Raw genomic sequence first — 18,079 nt, forward strand, 5'->3', positions numbered from 1 at the left:
ATTTTTTGATTTACTGTTTTTGTCTATATATGTGTGTACAAACATGGTCACACACCTGTGACAGACTGGTGTCCTACCCAGGACACCAGTCTGTCACAGAATTCAGGAAGCCAGCCTCATGGAAAGGAACTTTGATCCTTTTGTTATACATACATTATATATATATATATACACACACACATATGTATGTATATGTATGTATGTATATGTATGTATGTATATATGTTTGTATGTATATATATATATATATATATGTAGATAAGGATAAGATCGTTATTTAAAATACCGATATATCAGGTGGCTAGCATGGGAATAAAAACCTCATAGATACTAATTATAATTCAGGGTATCAAAAAGATACCACCATGCTAGATGTAGCAGCCAAAACTTGACTCTAAAACCATATTAAATGTTCATACAGCACCAGAAGAGAAGACAAAGAAACAAAATAAACTAGCAAAAAATTATTGGATAATTCCAGATCCCTGATTTCTGGTTCTGCAAAAAAAATGTTTTACCCTCATCAGTGGAATACACACAAAATAACACATAAATACAAATATATATAGAGATTTTTAGAAGTAGAAAGAGCCCACCTCCGAACCCATTACTTGAAAACTTTGAAAAGGATCTACTGGACCTTATCGCGAATATAAAATTCAAGGAGTATCCATTGAGATAAAATCCACACCTTAAACATCTTGAGGATTTCATTAATTCTATTCAGAATAAGCAAGGGATCTTAGTCCCAGCAGACAAAACTGGAAATCTTTACAGATTGGATTATACGTTTTACAGCAGACTCATTAGAAAGGAACTTAAGGTATAAAATAACAACCAAGAAAAACTTGAGAGAAATCAATCTAGAAATCAAAAAAGTTATGGAAAATTACAATTTGACTGACAGAACCATGTGAACCCAGGATCAATCTTAAGGACCATAAAAAAAATTTCTTAGAAAACCCCTCGGTAAGACTCATGTCCAACTAAGTCGGACATTGGCCGACTTAGCAAATCTATTTTGGACAACATTCTACCCCATATAATTCCTAATCTTCCCTTAAGTCTATGGTTTAATACAGATGAAGTAATAGATTGGTTTAAATCTCTAGATAACACTAATAGAATTTCTTTTATCCAATCTGATATTAACAATTATTATTCTAGTATATCCCCCATTCTACTAAATAAATCGCTTATTTTTGCTATGAATCGCTCTCTTATATCTAGAGAAGAAATTGACATAATCCTATTAGCTAGAAAAACTATCATTGAATTTGAAGGGAAATTATGGACTAGGGCGGATACCCCTAATAATTTTGATATACCTATGGGCTCTAGTGACTCAGCTGAGATAACGAATCTAGTAGGGGCATACTTATTAAAATGTATAAATAAGGATATCCCGGAGTTACAAGGTGGTCTATATAGGGATAATGCTTTGTTTGTTGTACCTAACAATTGTAAATCAAGTATTGAAAGGATAAAAAAGAAAATTAATAAATTCTTTAAAAATTTTAACCTAGGCATTACTTACGAACCTGGCACTAAGATAGTTAATTTCCTAGATGTTACCTTAAACCTTAATTCAAAGCTACATTACCCATTTAGAAAAGAAGGCGAAATCACTAGATATGTAAATAAGTCATCTAATCATCCCCCAAATATAATAAAATCATTAGTTAAAAATATTTCCCTAAGAATTTCTAAATTGTCATCTAATAGTGATATATTTAACTCTCACTCTAACCATTACAATACCGCATTATCCAAAGCGGGATATGATCAAGACATTACCTTTCTCGATAAGGATAGCTTATATCTCCCGAACAATGAAGTGAATATAAATAACGTAAACAATAATAGCTATCATACCCTACATAAAAATAGATTTATGGAGATGAAAAATCTAGTGTATAAACCAAATTATAAGAATAAAAATATTGACCAGATCATAAACAAATTTGAAAATACCAATCTAGATAAATCTAATAGACATGAAAATAGGAGTAAAAAGAATAATAATTCTCGTGCGAATAGTGATAACGCATCTCCCTCCAACTCATACTTAAAAAATATCATTTGGCTAAATATTCCCTTTAATTGTGCGATCTTGACGAATGTGTACAGTAGATTTAAATCTACTAGAAAAAAACTTCCCAGCCTCCCATAAAATAATTTCTAAGAGATCAGTAAGGATTTCATATTCAACCCTCGCAAACATGGCTACCATAATAGCTAGGCTTAATAGTAAAAACATTAAGTTAGCCAGGAGTAGAATGAATAGTAACAACAAGGATAGTAATAGTAATTGTAATAATAGCATCAACAATAGAAATAATAATAATAATAATAATATTAATAAAAATAGTAATAATGGTAATAATAGGGATAATAAAAATACTAAAAATGATGATAGCAATAATAATAATAACAATAATAACAATATTGATATAAATATAAATAATGATAATAGCAATACCAGTAATGTAGATAGTATAGGTAGATGGGAATGATGGTGAAAATGGATTAATAAATAGTAACCCTATTTTGGATATCAATATGACCACTAAAAATGAAAATAATACTAATAATATTTTAAATAACAGTAATGTGAGAGAACTACCCTTAAATAATTCCAAATCTGAATATTATCCCCCCAGTTGTAATTGTAGGATTAGATCAAATTGTCTGGTATCTGGTCGTTGTTTGGTCCAAAACGTAGTTTATAAATGCACTATAACTTCTAATGATAGCTTTTTTTATCTTGGGTGTTCTGTGGATTTTAAACGACGTCTTAACAACCATTTCTCCTCTTTTCGATTAAAACACAAGGCAGGTTGCACTACACTATCTAGCAAAATTTGGGAACTTAAAACAAATAATATAGGATGCAACCTAAAATGGGATATAGTTAGAAGGGCAAAACCTTATAGAAATAGTAGAGTAGGCTGTCAACTCTGTTCTATGGAAACCTATGAAATTTTAAAGTATCGAAGTAACAAAAATCTACTGAATAATCGTCTAGAGTTAGGATCTTGCATACATTCCACAACTAGAACATTTAAATACTTTAAATAGAAATTTAAGTTTTCCTACATTTTCAAACTCTAACTTTTTAATATAATAATAATGAGATATACTACACTAACCTTTAATTTACTTTCATAGTCGACTAGAATAACTTCACTGTAATCTTGAATTTGGTTCTTTCCCCAAATCTATTCTAATTTTAAAATTTAATACTATTCCCCCAGTTATAAAATATGATACCTACTATAAATTAGATGATAGGTTTGTTTCCCTTATCCTTTGTAAAAGAATTTAATTGACCTCTCGACATTGACCTAGATTTTTTTCTCACCACATAAAAAAACTGGCTTTTTGTTCTAGTGACAACCTGAATTCCCTTTATGTATTCTAAATTCTTCCTTTTTTCTGCAACTAACTTAAATCCCTTTCTTCCCTAAGATGTTATTAATTGATTTGAAAACTTTTATATTATTGGAAAACCTATATAAAATTAGCTGAAGATTACTCAGCATCTTAAATCTGCTGTAATATTTACAGATTTTAATAAAATGTTGTAGTATGAAACAATTGTACTAAATTACCGGATTCATTCTTGTTGCTTATTTTTATGGGTAACACCGTACAAAATTCTGGTGCATCTAAATTAAGTACCATATTCATTTGAATCTAAATTGTTGCTGAACTTATATATATATATATATATATATACACACACACACACACAACATACTAATACTTAAATATACATTTAATGAACATTTAATGTGGTTTTTTAGTCAAGTTTTGGCTGCTATATCTAGCATGGTGGTATTTTTTAGATACCCTTAATTATAATTTTTATGTGTGTGTGTATATATATATATATATACACACACATGCATACACATCCGTGTGTGTATATATATGCATACATAAACATCTGTGTGTGTGTGTGTGTGTGGTGTGTGTGTATGTATATATATGTATACATATGTATACACACACATATATATACATTTATGATTTGCTCTTTTTTTTGTTTGATTTACTGTTTTGTCTGTATATATATGCGTACAAATATGCACACAAACCTGCGATAAACTGGTGTCCTACCCAGGTTGAGTGGAATATACACTCTGCACAATCCAAGACCCCAGCTTTATGAGCCTATGGCTTGGAAAAGAACTTTTCTCTTTTTGATATTTATACACACACACGTGTATGTATGTTTGTATGTGTATATACATATATATACATACATACACACGTGTGTGTATGTATGTGAGTGTGTGTGTGTATATATATATATATACACACACGTGTGTGTAGATGTATATATACATACACATACACACACACACATATATATATATATTCATGGATGTGTATGTATGTATGTATACATATATACACACACGTGTGTGTGTATATATATATGGTGTCTTCTTTGTCAGGAGGTAATAAGAAATATTCATTGCCAAAAAATCACAGCACTTCTATTTTGTTTTTAATTTTTGTTTGTTATTTGTATCATTGTACTTTTGATATTCATTAAAAAGTTTTTAGAAAAACCATATTTGTTGAGTTGTGTTTTTTTTTGTATGATAATTAGGGTAATGTCAACCTAGAAATGATCATCATCAATTGTACCCACCTCTTCACTATGTGATCATTGGAGGGCACTGACCTGCTTTTCCTCTTTCACATCATCACTGTGATTTCAACAATAAATTTAGTCCTTCCGACACTTGAAGATGACTTATCACTTAGGTGAAAGTGATTTTGAATTTGTCTGCCAAATCACTATTTCTCTACAAATCTTTCCAAGAATTTACACACTGATAAACATCAACGTTTATATAGATATAAGATAAGAGGTCAGCAAATTTATATCATTGATCTCTTCATGGAATTGTTGAGGTCTTAATTTAGCACTCCATAATTCTCCAAATTGTTTTTGGTGTTTATTGACCTATTGGATAAGTTTTGGGTGTTTAACCCGTCCACCTTCTTGGTGGTCTCTATTGATCACTTCACTTAATCCCTGATATAGATAAATGGCAAAAGTGCAATCATGCAATTTTTGGAGAAAAAGAATTTGAAAAAAGAATTTACTTTAAAAAAAAGCAAAAAAAAAAATTTAATAATAATAGAAATAACAGCTTCATTAATAGAATTAATGAAAAAGACATTGCATTAGTCATTAAGATTTTAAATATAGTTTACAACTTCAGTAAAAAAGAAACAGATTGTTATCAAGCACACTGGATGAAATAGAACTCCAAATTTTTTATTCTTTCATTTCTTTCAGTCATTTGACTGTGGCCATGCTGGAGCACTGCCTTAAGGGATTTTAGTTGAAGAAATTGACCCCAGGACTTATTCTTTGTAAGCCTAGTACTCAGTTTGTTTTGCTGAACCACTAAGTTACAAGTACATAAACACACCAGCATCAGTGTGTCAAGTGATGGAGGTGGGGACAAACACACACACACACACACACAAGGCAGGCTTCTATCGGTTTCCATCTACCAAATCCACTCACATGGCTTTGTTCGGCCCAATGCTATAGTAGAAGACACTCACCCAAGGTGCTACACAGTGGGACTGTGCCCAGGACTATATGGTTGGGAAGCAAGCTTCTTACCATGCAGCCACTCCTCAATGAAATGGTGTGAAGTTTTCTAAGTTATCCAGCAACATTACTTTCTTGCTGCAACAGCATCTCTTCTTAGTTCTGTCTGCGCCCCTCTTTTTTTTTTTTTTTTTTTTTAGTAAATAAAAGTTTTTATTTAGTAACATTTTTACAAATAGAAAAAATAACATTAAAAGTTTCTTTTGTATTTGAAAGTTCAATGATGATTTGTTGTACTTGGCAACATTTATAAGAGATTTCTTCATCATTATTATAGTCCAAACAGTTCTTTTGAGGTAAGTTACTGCCATACTTATAGAACAATGATGTTTGAGTTAATTTTTTTCCCACTAAGACCAATGAAAAGACCACTTGCCGGAATTGTTTTGTTTATTTTTTGTATTTGAAAGTTCACCTGTGGAAGAGGAAGACCTGGGATGAGGTGGTGAAGCATGACCTTCGAACATTGGGCCTCACTGAGGCAATGACTAGTGACCGGGACCTTTGGAAGTATGCTGTGCTTGAGAAGACTCAGCAAGCCAAGTAAGACAATAACCTCGTGGCCTATGCCATGGTTGTAACCAGCCCACTTATATAATGCGTACCTTTCCTTCATTGGACGCTAAACTCTGTGAAGACCTGTTGAGGCAAGTGAAATCGAAATCAAATTCGATGACTGGCATCCGTGCTAGTGGAGCACTAAGAGTACCATCCGAGCGTGATCGTTGCCAGAGCAACAAACTAGCTTCCGTGCTGGTGGCACGTAAAAAGCACCATTCGAGCGTGATCGTTACATGCGTCGCCTTATTGGCACTTGTGCTAGAGGCACGTGAAAAGAACAGTCGAGCGAGGTCGTTGCCAATGCCGCTGGACTGGCTCCTGTGCAGGTGGCACATAAAAAGCACCATTTGAGCGTGGCCCCGTTGCCAGTACCGCCTGACTGGCACGTAAAAGCACCCACTACACTCTCAGAGTGGCTGGCGTTAGGAAGGGCATCCAGCTGTAGAAACTCTGCCAGATCAGATTGGAGCCTGGTGCAGCCATCTGGTTCGCCAGACATGTACTATCGTCCAACCCATGGTGGCATGGAAAGCGGACGTTAAACGATGATGATGATGATTTTGCTATCTTCATTGTCTCAATGATTTTATGTGCTTAGATTCCAATGATTTGCCCGGTGTTGCAACAATCATTAAAATTTCGATGGCACATGATCTTCCACAGTATTTGTAGTCTATGCTGTTAAATGGCATAATCTGGGTCAGAGTTAATGTTACATTGTGCTCTAAAGTGTAAATGGCCAGGTAGACTGCACGCTAAAGTGGTACCGATATTCCTTCATCCTTGCTGTGGCTTGAACAGTTCTTCAGCAGTAAGTTGTCTCTATAGTATATAGACTAATGATACTTAAGTTTGAGTTGATTTTTTTTTTCATTAAGGCCAATAAAAAAAAATTTTCTCTCCAAATTATCAAGCAAGGTTTCCACTTACTTTCTTTAACTATTCTGTTAATTTTTTAATTTTTTTTATTACAAAATTCATTCTGCTATCTTCATTAATCTCATAATACTTAACTGTTTTAATTCATAAGAAATTTCTTCATTATCGTAGCTCAAACAGTTCTTTTAAGGTAAGTTGCTGCTATACTGTGTAGACTAATGATACATAACATTGAGTTGATTTTCCCTATTAATGCCACCTACAATCTTACATTCCACCATCATCATCACCATTTAACGTTCGTTTTCCATGCTAGGATGGGTTGGACGGCTGACAGAAGCTGGCAAAGCCATGGATCACACCAGGTTCCATAGTCTGTTTTGCCTTGGTTTTTACGGCAGGATGCCCTTCCTGACGCCAGCCATTTTACAGAGTATACTGAGTACTTTTTACGTGGCACCATCCCCAGCAATAGAATGACTGAATAATTAACAGTGAAGACTCAGAAAGAGTAGACAGAGCAGCTTATATGGGGAAATACAATGCATGTCAGAGATATGGAATAAGATTGAATAATACTTACGAAGAGGAACAAAGAGAAGGAAAGAGGTTAGATTGGGAACTTTATTTAAGCTCTAAGTTGGGAGCGAGGAGCACAGATCAAGAAGACAGAGAAAATAAGAGGTACACAACTGTTGCAAAATGAAACCGAAGAAGAAAGAATGATTGAAAAGAGACACAGAGCAGTTCAGAAAATAAATAATGAAAGTAATGAAGATGGGTGAAAAGAACGATTAGAAAATTTAAGATACTGGACTGAGTTAAGACATGCAAATGAAATAGAAAACGAAATAAATCTTAGAATGAGAGAAAACATGCTCAAGAAAGATCCAATAATCAGGCGCAGGGTTCTGGGTTCAGTTCCATTGCATGGCACCTAGGGCAAGTGTCTTCCACTATAGCTTCGGTCCGGCCAAAGTGGATTTGGTAGACGGAAACTGAAAGAAGCCCGTTGTGTGTGTGTGTGTATATATTTGTGTTTTTGTTCTTAGTTTTGTGTCCCATCCTCTACAATCGCTTGACAGCTGATGCTGGTGTGTTTATGTCACCGTAACTTAGCAGTTACGATAGAATAAGTACTAGGCTTACAAAGAAGTCCTGGGGTCGATTTCTTCGACTAAAACCCTTTAAGGCTGTATTTCAGCATGGCCGCAATCAAATGACTGAAACAAGTAAAAGAATAGAATTACAAGAAGACAACGAGATGTTGAAATTATGAGACTAGGCAGACATGATGTAAATAATGTGATACAAATGAACATGACTTTCATTGAAATAGCATCGCAAAAAACATTTGTGTGGACAGTTAGATGTATTGTGCCAAGTTCGTGGAGCCAAGCATTTCCTTGCAGAGAAACCAACTGATGGAAAATTCAACAATTGTTACCAGAAAGGAATGGTACAAGTTCATCATCAAAGACCTATTCTAGAATGTCTCAGAAATGTAATGAGTCAGCCTGACCATCCTCATTTCAGATGACGGAACATTATTCTCAATATCTCCAGTCCAAATCTGGACCCAATGACATATACATTATTTTATCCATTTGGTGAGCCAGTCTAGCAACCCAATTTGACGGCTGCTAAAGAAGCAGTGAGAGCTAATGAACGTTATATCACAATGTTGCAACATAGAATAGCACAACTGTGGTGAGGGATGAATTTAACTCAATACCACATGGTGACAAATTGTTTCAGCAATGATCGATAGATAACTATTTGTAGGTAATGGCTAATAGCCCCAACTACCAATGGTTTCTCCAGAGACAAGAGTTCAAACTACACTGGATTTGCTAATAAGGTTGCAAATGGGACAAACAAGAGCGTGTAGGGTGGACTGTGATACTCCCTTCATTATTTCCAGGATCACCCCACAACATGAGTGTTACTGCGGTGCAATGGCATTAGTTTCAAAGAAGTATGGAAAGCCCGACGTCTACATTACTATGACATAATCCATCATAACCAGAAATAATAAAAAAATTCCCTCTCGGGTAAAGCGCTTCTGATTGGCCTGATTTGGTTGCGCGCCTGTGTTAAAATTAAAATCACTTGTAGATGTAATTGCAAGATCCTGCTTTGGAAATACTTAAGTATTTTGTTATTCCACTGAATTCAAAAACGAGGTCTACCTCACGCTCATATTCTAATCATATAAATAAAGATATATTCAATGATCCCATAGCAACTGATAAAATAGTATGTGCCAAGTTTCCAAACGTGGTGACAGAACCCTCTCTACGATATTGTATTTAGAAAATGTCATACATAGTCACTGTGGCGAAGCAAATCCAGTCCCTCCTTGCATGGAGAACAACAAATTCACTAAAGGGTTCCCAAAAGACTTCAGGAATGGAAAAACAAATGTTGGTGGATACCCTCTCTACAGAAGGTACTGTAGCCCAGTTTGCCACGATCATTCTGACAAGTTAGACAATTGATATGGTGTACCATATAACAAATATAAGTACATTTGCCACATCAATATAGTTCTTCCCTTATAAAGTGTATTTTAAGTATATACACAAAGGGTATGGTCAAATGCAAGTTCTAGAAAAAAATACTCCTCTTCTTGACAAAATAAGGTAATATATAAATGGTCGATTTGTTAGTGCTCCAGAAGAATGTAGACGTAGCTGGGGTAAAGATGCATGACAAGTAACATACATTCGTCTCCCAGTACGTTTTGAACACCAGCATCTTGTCTGTTTTCAAGAGGGCACTGAATGGAGACACCTAATTGCATAGTTCAAACTCAGTCAAACTGATGAAGCTGCCAAACAGTATCTCCTACACTGAAATATACCAGTATATCTTCGACTAGGAAGCATCAGCATGGAGACATTGGTTAGAGGATATAAAGTTCTTTCCAGAATGTATGTAGTGCTTGAAACGGATTTCACCTTCGATTATTGTCGCTACTTTGTGAAAGAATCTACAAATTACCAAGATATTCGCACTTATATATACGAAGGAGTGGACAAACGAAAGAAGGGCACTCAACCAATTTATTGGGAGCTACATGTATGGATCAAATTCGTTGGTACTTAAAGAGTTTCAGGCGCGCTTGAAACACGAGTACCAACGAATTTGATTCAAACTGTTTTTATCTATACACATACACACAGCACAATAAAATAAATAGAATAATTTAACAAATGATTCTATCTACAGAAATGGAATATTTTACTCATTTTTAACTTTAGGATAGTCTATATTTTTCATGAAAGTAAATCCTCTATTAGTTCTCACACATACAAATGTTAATGGCTGTGCACATAAACACATACGCACACACCTAAATGCCGTGCGTGTGTATGTGTACACATACACACACACTCACTCACTTAACCACAGCGTAACATTGATTACTCCACAGGAATTTCTTCTTAGCACTTTACCTAATAAATATTTTGTTGTCAGGACGTTTTATCTGATTTGAAGGTTTTTGATATGCTGAATCTAAAAATAGAATCCATTTTTTACCATCACTTCTAGATATCAAGATATCCAAACCCCCCAATTTTCGCAATTTTCCTCATTTTCCAGAAAAATGCATTGTTTACTTGTGAATTTTACTACGAGTGTTTATTACGATCTATATTATTATTTTATTAAGAACCAGGGGAAAACATTGGGTGATCAAAGAACGACTGCAGCGAACATTATTAGTTCCGAGTTTTTTTTTAATGTGACTGAAGAGCCTTCGGTTCAACCGGAAAAAATCATTTTACCTCCACTCCATGTCAAACTTGGTGTTACGAAGCAGTTTGTTAAAACTCTGGATTAAGATGGACCATGCTTTCACTATATCTACAGAATATTTCCCAGTCTGAGCAGTGAAAAGATAAAAGCTGGTGAATTTGCTGGGCCTCAAATCAGAAAATTGATGAAAGATGGGAACTTTATAAATCTAATGGATTGCATTGAAGCAGCAGCATTCATTTGTAATAGTCGCAAATGACTTTCTGGGTATAAAGATAGTAGCCAACTATGCCGAAATTCATGTAAGAAATCGAGTATGTTGGAAATAAAAAACGCTGATTGTGGCTGATGGATGGATGGAAACATGAAACGAGAAACCGAAGCGCTGATTATAGCCGCTCAGGAACAAGTTATTAAGTCGAATTTGATAAAGCTAAATATTCTTCTCACAGATTCTGTGAGGAAGACGAGAGTATCAAGCATTCCTTGAGTGAATGCAGTAGCTAGCACAAGGAAAGAATAAGTGCCGGCATAATTTTGTAGGTAAAAGAGTGTATTGGGTTCTTAACCGAATGTGTGAATTCAAAGCAATAAACTGGTTTGAACAAGAATCAGGCTGTAATAGAGAATAAGAATTACATGATTTTATGGGCTTCACCCATAAAGACTGACTATATTATTTAGGCAAAAAGACCAGACACCGTTGTGTAAGACCATAGACTTTACAGTACTTGGCTTACAAAGAATAAGTCCTGGGGTCGATTTGCTCGACTAAAGGCAGTGCTTCATCATGGCCGCAGTCAAATGACTAAAACAAGTAAAAGAGTACCATGCCAACAGAGTGGATACCAAATTTGAAAAGATCGAGAAATATCAGGACCTAGCCACAGAGAGACACTGTAGAAGACTAACCTGACAATTATTCCTGTGGTGATTGGTGCACTTGGCACAATAACCAGACTGCTACTCAAAAGCCTGAAGTCTATTGGAATTGAGACTCGCATTGTCAACCTGCAAAAAAATACACTATTCTGCTAGAATCCTAAGGAAGATTCTCGAGATTTGAAGTGATTTGTCACCAAACCTCGAAAGAACATCTTTTCTAAATAATGTAATATGTGGTAATAATAATAATCCTTTCTACTATAGGCACAAGGCCTGAAATGGGGTGTGTGGAGGATAATCGATTACATCGGCCTCACTATGCAAACTAGTACTTATCAATTCCGAAAGGTTGAAAGGCAAAGTAGACTTTGGCGGAATTTGAACTCAGAAGGTAAAGACAGACGAAATACTGCTAAGCATTTTGCGCGATGTGTTAACGATTCTGCCTGCTCACCGCCTTTATAATGATAAAAATAAAATTGATAATAATTTGGAAATTATTACCATAATAAGTAATAAAATATGTTTAAATATTTGAGGAGAATAGTAGGACTTATATATACATTTTCTTAATATTCTATTATTATCATTGTCTTTTGCTAAAATTTCAGGCAATATTCTTTTCTAGGTCTGAAATATGTGGAGAGGGGGCCAGTCGATTAGATCAACCCAGTACGCAACTGGTACTTAATTTAATCGACCCCGAAAGGATGAAAGGCAAAGTCGACCTCGGCGGAATTTGAACTCAGAACGTAAAGACAGACGAAATACCGCGAAGCATTTTGCCCGGCATGCTAACGTTTCTGCCAGCTCGCCGCCTTAAAAATGTCAGACTCTTATTGATTTCAGAATCTTTATACAAAACTTGTGGTTAAAAATTAAGCAACTCAGCGAACTGGTTGTTAAAATTTTGGCATTTCATCGGCAACAATCTGCAAAATGTTACTTAATGATCAAAACCCAAAGTTAGTTAGCTAACATGGCAAATAGTAACTGCAAAAAATTGCATCGTGTAAATAGTACCCACACAGCATACATGAACTACTCTATTTTTCAGCAACGGCTCAGTAAACCGCTTTGTACCAATAATGAAAATTGAAATAATTTACGAGACACCCAGCTATGTATCTGTAAACTCATTGAATTATACATTTCTGATTGCAAATGCAATTCTGAAGCGTTTGTTTTTTGAGTTGATGTTATTTCTCTCGACTAAAAATAATATTTAGGTTTATGTGAGGGCTTCTTTTAGAGTCGTTATACGAACCACGGATCTATATTTAAATTCGTATGTGAAGAACACAACAACCATGTCAAGTTATATATTGGAATTAAAAAAAAAAAGTATATTTTAAAATCTGTTAAAACAACATTCTAAACAGAAAGCGATGTTAATGACCAAGCGTCATCATGAAAATAATTCTAACTCAACAAATTACAAAAAAGAAAAAAAGAAAAAACAAAAACGAACTGAAAGGCGTAGTAAGTAGCCTGCTTACCAACCACATGGTTCCGGGTTCAGTCCCACTGCGTGGCACCTTGGGCAAGTGTCTTCTACTATAGCCTCGGGCTTGGGAGTTGATTTGGTAGACGGAAACTGAAAGAATCCCGTCGTATATATGTATGTATATATATGTGTATATATATTATATATATATATATATATATATATATATAATATATATATATATATATATATTATATATATATATATATGTACGTGTGTGTATATGTTTGTGCGTCTGTGTTGTACCCCCAACATCGCTTGACAACCGATGTTGGTGTATTTACGTCCCCGTAACGTAGCGGTTCGGCAAAAGAGTCCGATAGAATAAGCACTAGGCTTACAAAGAACAAGTCCTGGGGTCGATTTGCCCGACTAAAGGCGGTGCTCCAGCATGGCCACAGTCAAATGACTGAAACAAGTAAAAGAGAGTAAATGAATCTGTCCATTTATATATCGTTGCACTATCAAAAGTTTACCAAGCGGGGAAACGAAGAAGCCAAGCACAATCGATCTGATCTGAACGTCAGGCGAGATGTGGAGTTTGTTTCGGTTCTTTGTGTTCTAAGTTCAAATTTCGCCGAGGTGTGATAGAGGGCGCAGTTGATTCAAACAATTGGCTAATATGGAGCATAGGCTTACCACCCACAGCCACAATGGTCAAACGGTTCAATGGAATGGTAAGGAATATTGAATGAGTATGCTCAGACGTATCCTTTATTCGCTACGGGGTTGAAGAATCCATGGTTTGTTTCATTACCATTTGTGTTGCTTCTTAGAAGTACCTTTTGCGTAACATTAGACACCAGAGAGAAAAATCGCGATCACACTGGCCTCTATGTAGTCGCCTGACTTGCTAGAAATAGCAGCCAAAGTTTCCTTCAAATCACTCCCTACCATCTTAAAAAAAAAAAAGCGGGCTCATTGAATAATGTGATTCTAGGAATATTGCGTTTGGAGAACGATCACGTTACAGTTGGTATGTCGTTTGATCATAGGACTGAACAATCAGAGCTAAGCTGGGATTAGACAATGTTAGCAGCAACCGTTTGAGAGGGTTAGTAAGTGGTTAATCTAATGCTAGAAGTAGCAGCAAAGTCTCAAAACGCACCATACCGACTTGAAAAAATAAATATTACATTGGTCAATGTAGTATAGGCGCAGGAGTGGCTGTGTGGTAAGTAGCTTGCTTACCAACCACATGGTTCCGGGTTCAGTCCCACTGCGTGGCACCTTGGGCAAGTGTCTTCTACTATAGCCTCGGGCCGACCAAAGCCTTGTGAGTGGATTTGGTAGACGGAAACTGAAAAGAAGCCCGTCGTATATATGTATATGTGTGTGTGTGTGTGTTTGTGTGTCTGTTGCTGGTGTGTTTATGTCCTCGTCACTTAGCGGTTCGGCAAAAGAGACCGATAGAATGAGTACTGGGCTTACAAAAGAATAAGTCCTGGGGTCGAGTTACTCGATTAAAGGCGGTGCTCCAGCATGGCCGCAGTCAAATGACTGAAACAAGTAAGTAAAAGAGTAGTCTTAGATATACAAGGAAATGGGATGGTCACGGCAGATTGACGTTTATCATGTCTCCTCGATAAGAGTTGACTTGGGTCTTAGCACCCTCGTCGTCGTCGTCGTCATCGTCATTACCTACAACAATAACAACGACTGTTCCTTGAGGTCCCTTGTGATTTTGAAAAAAAAAAAAAAATAGAGAAAGGGATTTAGTCTGTTGGGTTTTTGTATAATAACCTTTAAAAGGGAAAATTGAATTTATCATTGATTAATTTTTGCCAGCCATACGTTTACTGAAAGGAACCAGAAAAAAAAAAAAAAAAAAAAAAAAAGATTGTCTTATAGAAAACAGGAATTATTTGAAAGCAAACTGCAGCAGACTTTGTTTGTTGCCAGAGACAGTGTTGAATACTAACTTTTCTGAAAGAAAAGAACTTTCTCCTGGCAAAATACCGAATAAATTTACATCAATATAAAAGATATATTTTTAGATCAATATGTCTAATGGCAGTTTACCAAAATACAAATTCCGACAATAATGTAAAAATACAAAACAAAACAAAAAAACAAGAGGAGAACCCCCACCTCTGCAAAGAAAACTAAAAATAAAATTTAAAACATCAATTATATGAACGTTCAACAAAATGATTTGTTTGCATTTTATTTCTAAGGGCCAATTATCTTACATCACCTTATCTTACAAATTATATCTGTTGAGAGATGAAGACAATGGGTAGAAACAGGGAGAATTGTGAGATGTTTTGCAATGTTCTATCAATGTCTTGAGAGCAAATATTGTTCTGTTTTATTTTTCCATGTTGATGTTGATATGGGTCCTACGATCCTACTTCATAGCGGTCTACAAAAGTATCTGATTCCATTCATCTCTTAGATGCTCTTCGCTCTTCAGTGCTATTATTTTTATCACTTCTGTAAAAATGAAATTGTAAATTTGACTCTGGCTGATCGCAATTTGAATTCATTAAAAAATACCACGAGATCCTGGAAACGTTCCAAGCCAGTATCTGCAGTCAAGTTGTCGATGTAAGTGTGACGACGTATTCTTCTCTTACATCACCATGAAGAGGGTGCCAGAAGAAAATTTGGATGCTTTCAGTTCAGAGTGATGCACCTAATAGTCGCCGCCGTCTTTGCCTGATATTCTGACCAATCCTATCAGAACCCGTTTAATAATTTCTTTGTCAGTGTCCAAGTTTCACTGCCATATAATAGCACTGATTCGACAGTTGCAATGAACAACTTGGTTTTGATTATGAATAACAAAATCGTTAGGGCTTTACAGTATCTTATGAAACTCTACGTTCTGTGTCCAAATTCCGTCGAAGACAACCATACCTTTCTTTATCTTGCTTTACCTTGTAAAGACAACTTTACCTTACTTAAACTTTACATTACCTTAAAGACAACTTTACTTTACTTTATCTTGCCTGTGGGTCGAACGGACACGTAGAGATGTTCTCATGGGATCGCTTTTAGATAATTGTCTTTCTTCCCATACTGGAGTTGATAAAATGTAGCAACGGAATTGATGTAATCGACGAACCACCTTCCCCTTAAAACTGCTACTTTGTGCCTAAACGAAACACTATTATCAGCACTTTTGCTTTTCTCTCTTTCAGAGTTGATAAGTAAAGAAATAGTCTGGAGACTTAGATTAGCGGAATTGTTAGAATGTCAGACGAGATATCTTGTGATGTCGGTTTTGGTTCTTTGCGTTCTGAGTTCACATTTCGCCTAGGTGTGATAGAAGGGGAGCAGTTGATTCAAACAATTGGCTAGTATGAGACATAACCTTACAACCAACAGCTGCAATGAAATGTTGAGTCTTCATCAAGCCGTAGATCGCACGGCTGAATAGGATCGTTAGCGTGCCGAATAAAATACTTAGCAGCATTTCTTCTGGATCTTTACGTTCTGAGTTCAGATCCCACCGAAATCAAGTTTGACCCTCATCTTTCAGTGGTCAATAAAATAAAGAACTAATCAAGTGCAGGGGTCGATATTATCCAGTCCCCTCGCCTCAAAATTACCTGACTTGTGCCAAAATTTGAAACACTTATTAACTGTTACGGCACTGAAAACTGAGTCTTTGAATTCTTTTGTGCCACATTTCAGGCAATATCGTCAGTTAAGTCCTCAACCGGATTTTCTTTAACAATTGTGATTTACTGTGTGGGGCACTGAAAACTGAGTCTTTGAATTCTTTTGTGCCACATTTCAGGCAATATCGTCAGTTAAGTCCTCAACCGGATTTTCTTTAACAATTGTGATTTACTGTGTGGGGCACTGAAAACTGAGTCTTTGAATTCTTTTGTGCCACATTTCAGGCAATATCGTCAGTTAAGTCCTCAACCGGATTTTCTTTAACAATTGTGATTTACTGTGTGGTTGGTCTTGATCGAAGATGTTTCAACTGTGAACATGCTGTCTTTTTATGGGTGCCTTACGGTTACACTGCCGAGTGTGTCCTTTATCAAGTCAGTAGCATGTGAATTAAGTTAGATTGGGATACTTTATCTTGCCTTTGGGTCGAATGGACACGCAGAGATGTTCTCACGGGATCGCTTCTAGATAACTGTCTTTAGGTCTTGTAGAGCAAAATAAGACAATTTCTTCGTATGAATATTTCAAATGAGAAAAGTCAACTAACAGGTACCTGTAGTTTCCTGAAAATAATTCTGTCGACTACATTTCACCTCAACCCATGAAACGTGCGTTTGGGTCTACTGTAACGAAATCAATAATATAATGTAGTTCGGAAATAAAACGTTAGGCTGCTTAATTTTATCCCTCTTGATTTCAAGTTCAAAATTCTGCTTGAACTATCCTTCAGCTGTCAATAAAATAATGAAGTGCAGAGAGGTGTACTGTTGCACAATGCAATCATAGGTCTCAAAAAGAACAGCGACGATGAAACGCCTGTCAGACTCAGCTGAGACATGCTCAATGTGCTTATGGACAAAGAGAAACGATATCTGGAGCTGAAATAGAATACTCTAAGCCGTTAAACAGAGGAAAATAGAAGGAAAACTCAGATTTAAATAGATCCACAGTGCAAATTCTCTCGGTGGTCTTCGTGGCCGAACGGTAAGCACAACAGCACAAGGAAATAAGATCACCCGAAAGTAAAGGCAGCATTTCAAATGCACGGCTCCCTTAGAGTGTCAGGAAGTAACAGACCGAAACACTTGCTTGACAGGAGTTTTCCCTCTGAAAATTTCTCCTGTTGTCTGCTTGTTACATATCGAGTTCCCACTTACTACTGGTATGGTGGTTAGTTGTTTGACAATGCTCTTCAACAAACAAAC

General features: G+C 35.8%; 1 protein-coding gene across 1 annotated transcript in view; it reads left to right on the forward strand.

Annotated features, from left to right (window-relative positions):
- The window catches only part of LOC115216735 (checkpoint protein HUS1-like), a 74,839-nt gene extending 62,029 nt beyond the window's left edge, over nt 1–12,810 (forward strand). The window contains exon 9 of the transcript XR_005001001.1: nt 12,795–12,810. The gene's annotated coding sequence lies outside the window, so the exon portion shown is untranslated. The remainder of the gene's footprint in view (nt 1–12,794) is intronic.
- Nucleotides 12,811–18,079: the final 5,269 nt, after the last annotated feature.

Source organism: Octopus sinensis, linkage group LG10 (assembly GCF_006345805.1).
Source record: "Octopus sinensis linkage group LG10, ASM634580v1, whole genome shotgun sequence".
NCBI lineage: Eukaryota > Metazoa > Mollusca > Cephalopoda > Octopoda > Octopodidae > Octopus > Octopus sinensis.